This window comes from Triticum aestivum, chromosome 5B (assembly GCF_018294505.1).
Source record: "Triticum aestivum cultivar Chinese Spring chromosome 5B, IWGSC CS RefSeq v2.1, whole genome shotgun sequence".
NCBI lineage: Eukaryota > Viridiplantae > Streptophyta > Magnoliopsida > Poales > Poaceae > Triticum > Triticum aestivum.
Genome location: NC_057807.1, coordinates 598,786,941 through 598,791,015, shown reverse-complemented (window position 1 = coordinate 598,791,015; position 4,075 = coordinate 598,786,941). Strand labels below are relative to the sequence as shown.

Genomic DNA, 4,075 nt, shown 5'->3' with positions numbered 1-4,075 from the left:
CGAACATTTTTTTGAATTAATGAACATTTTTACTATTCACGCACCAGGGGTATCTTTGATGCCAAAGATTTTCAGATTTTTTTGTTCATATTTTTTATTTTTTGCACTGTTCACCATGCCAGCTGGCCATTTAGAGGGGGTTAGTGAGATTTTGGACCTGGATGACACACTTACTGTACTTCGAGGACCTAAATGACGATTTTCATAGTTCGAGGACCTATGTGACACCCCTGAAATAGTTTAAGGACCTACAGTGCACTTCACTCTAAAAATTAGTACGGATTGATGATAGCCATACGAACAGGATTGTCATAATTTTTTTACATAAGATCCAAAATGATGCCAGATATAAAAGTCTCAATAAATACTTATAGTAATACCAAGTTACGTAGCAAAGGACTATTGTGACCTGCTTAGATTGGATAGACAATCATGCAAAGGCCCTTGGACGTGCACTTGAAAGCGAAAGCATATGTACACCCTTTCTTCATGTTTGCCTTATGGAAGAAGCTGTTCCAGTTCATTGTGAGTGTAGCCCTATTGTCGACGCCCTTGATAAAGAGGGCCATGACACTGGTGGTCCCGTCTCCCGTCTCTTAGAAAAGTGTGTGCTAAACTTTCGTGTAACTGTTAATTCAGTATCCTGTACTGGACAATGCAAAACATAAAAACCATGGAGAAAATGGCATTTAAGGATAGGAATTTCGTCAAAGGAGAATCAAAATATATGACAGACAGGGTAGCCGCCTAACTGTTTTATCAAACAGCAGAAAATATTATTTACCCCTAATACACAACTCTATCATGCTTTCTCATATATAGAGAATAACTATCAATTTCAGAATGTTATGTTATATTTATATATCAGATCACACAGACACATGGAGCTGCACAACAGCTACATCTTAAATACAAAACTACTGGCACCAAAAGCATGGTTGATAAATCTATAAACTCTGCCGCTCTGCAGTTTTACAACGAAAGAGATAGCAGTAACACCAAACCTAAGTAAACCACTCTGTACGTACCAGCCACATCCTGCTAAATTGCGTAGGTAACTTTGCTGCTTCATCCCCTTAACGATACACATACAACACTCTTTTGTTCAAAAAACAAAAACAAAAGGCATAGATATCCTTCTCTGAAGCTCAAATATATCAGTGATACTAATGGAGAGCACATTCACCTACCAAAAGGTATATATTCACTTATATCAAATATCTGCATATGAACAAAATGAAAATACCAGCCTACTTTACCATCTACCTCTCAACAACGAAACAAAACATGATACATTATATAACCGAAAAATCATTCTTTTCAAAGGTCCAGAAGAGTTAAAGGAGGCAATGCAAGGGAAAACAATGAAGGATCAGATGATTACTGGATTGATACAGTATCCAAGTGTTAACATATATAGTGGAAGTTCAAGCATGAGCTCACTCCTCTTTTACCAAATAGAAAAGGTGTGACTTGTAGAATGAAGAATCGATGCAAGAAAGTAAAGGCTGTGCAGAGTACCATTATTTCGATTCCCATGGTGAATTTCCATAGAAAAGAAATCTTCAGCTTGATTGTATCTTTAGGACAAAACAACTCAACCAAATAGTATGCAATCAGCCGAGCTCGCATTTTCTGCACATAAAAATAACAAAACAGTGTCAATCAGGTTACCTTCTACAGAAATGATTGTCTATTAAAATCCACACATAATCAAGAGAAAATAGGCCGCATGTCCATCAAATTAGATTTCTTGCATAGAGTAGAAAAATGCCCTAAAATATGATCATGCTTTCTAGTACTTGCTGCCTGGAATTGACATGATCTAAATCAGAATTTTCGACAATTAATATATAAATTATAAGGTATAGTAGATGAAGCTAGAATTGGGCAATAATCACACAATTTGTTTGTAAGAAATCCGAACAGAATATTTGAATCATAATCTCTGAACATAAACTTGGGACAAACCAATGATATTAAAGCAAAGGCATTGGAATCAAATATGAACATGCAGTGAACATTCATTCAAGCTCAAGCTTACTGTATACCTTTTCACCCACTGTGATTAACATTCTTCCTACTAATCCTTCGTACACCCAGTGCCGCGCTCCTCATCTCCCGGTCTAACTGCCGCATCATGCACCATTGTACACCAAGTGGCGCCCTCCTCATCTCCTGCTCCTCTGCAGTTTCAAAATTAGTAATAATTGAGAAGCACCTACAAAGGTGGAATTGACATCAGTCATAAATCACAAATTCTAGGCAAAGAAAGAGAATTCCTATAAAGCAAGTATCAAAATATTGCTCCCTTCGAGATACTGCAAACAAAGAGCTATAGTTTTGAATATGATAACAGAACATCACTTCCGTTAAGCATAACAATGGAACAAAACACCATGTGTCTTACATTCAAGGATAAAAAGAGGCATCATATACACACGTGCTAGTATGCTAGATAGTACATTTTAAGTCTGGTAACATTGAAGTAACCTGAAAGCATATCTCAGGAAAAAAAAATCCAAAGAAAGTGATTAGAGAATCTTCAAGCAGAACCTCTGAAAATAGGCAAGAAGAAAAGAAATCTCACTGGGTAAGACATTACAACAAACAAGTACTGGCAACCGGCACACAGCAGCCACCTCGACCCAGGCTTAATCTATCTCAGCAAAAGAAATTACACCTAGGGAAAAGAACTTGCAAGCATGTTCTTACTATGTGAGCACAGAGAACAGAAAAACTGGTTTATGATCCCGCAATGCTACTAAATTCCTTGGCCCAGTTAAGGTGTTGTTCAACACCATCACCAAACCTGGAGTAAACTGCGCTTATCTCGGCAGTAGCCACACACCGTGCCAGCTACGCAAACAACAGCAGCGAGGAGGCCGGCGGCACACTCGAACAACCATTCAAAGCTCTTCAGGTTGTCTATCTCTCTCAAATTCCTCTCTTTTACCAGAAATTAGACACGATCAAAAAGTCAAAGAAATAAAGCACTGCTGTCTTTCTTACAGCAAAAAATACACTGCTGGTAACAGGGCTAGGCACAAATATGCAAACCAAACATTTTGCGTGTTTAAATCATGAATCGGCACACAACGTCATAACAAAAACTTAGTGAGAGATCGTTCATATTAACAGCAAGTGCTCCTACTCTCCTGGCGAAGATATCCGCCCGATCCAAAATCATGGCGCGCCTACTGCTGCACCTCGAGCGCCGGGCAGGGAAGGTGGCGCTGCGAGAGCAGGGGAGGCGAGACGGCGCGGAGAGAGGAGAAGAAGGGCTCGAGGATGGAGAGGTCCTATGGAAAATTAAGAAATGTACACGATCAGTTTACTGCATTGTAGTACACCTGTAAACATTGAAATCATGTCGGAAGATTATGACATAATATAAGGACATTTATAAAATTGACAGTTGACACATGATGTTTCATAACCTAAGTTTTGCCAGCTGTAGGCTATTAGGGAAGTGATGCATCACTACTACTTATTAATCCTGATGAAAAGCCTAGAGTAGGGAATTGATATATAAGTATTAAATTCAAGCAAGCACAAAGTATGGTTCTATCCATCCTGTTTTGGCACATAATATTTAATGTATAAGGAGTAATGCTAAAAAGAAATGCCCCAATTTTCCTAGATAAAAATTTGGTGCATCACCTATATTTTCAGTTTCAATTCATTCGGCCTATAGATTGAGTTATGCTTAATGAACTGAATTGTATATACAATGCTTATTTGGATTTTTACAAAATTATATCTTATAGTGACATCAGTGCTACTACTCAAGGCTTTTGTTGTAAATGAGTTGTGGAGAACTGCAGATTCAAATGGTTGGAGAGCATCTGCACCACACACCTATTGCCTCATCTTGTGCCATTCTGTATGATGGCAAAATACAATTCCTAAATGCGATCTCTCTACTTGCAAACCCCACCAAAAGAATCTGAGAGCAATGTGTATTTGCGTGTCTGGTGCAATGGTGGCTTGACCATACAAGGCAACAACAGCTAGTCCTCGCGTTTGTAACCTCAAAGGAAAAATGTGTGTGTGTGTGTGAGAGAGAGAGAGA

General features: G+C 38.5%; 1 long non-coding RNA gene across 2 annotated transcripts; it reads right to left on the bottom strand.

The window, feature by feature from the left end:
* Positions 1–281: 281 nt before the first annotated feature.
* On the bottom strand, positions 282–4,069 carry LOC123117080 (uncharacterized). Of its 2 annotated transcripts, none has more exons than XR_006457282.1 (3): positions 2,052–4,069; positions 1,522–1,635; positions 282–648 (listed from the first exon to the last, which is right to left on the bottom strand). It is a non-coding gene; the product is annotated as an uncharacterized lncRNA (long non-coding RNA). The 2 variants fall into 2 exon arrangements; XR_006457283.1 differs by having other exon boundaries at positions 282–1,635; positions 2,052–2,186; positions 3,155–4,069.
* Positions 4,070–4,075: the final 6 nt, after the last annotated feature.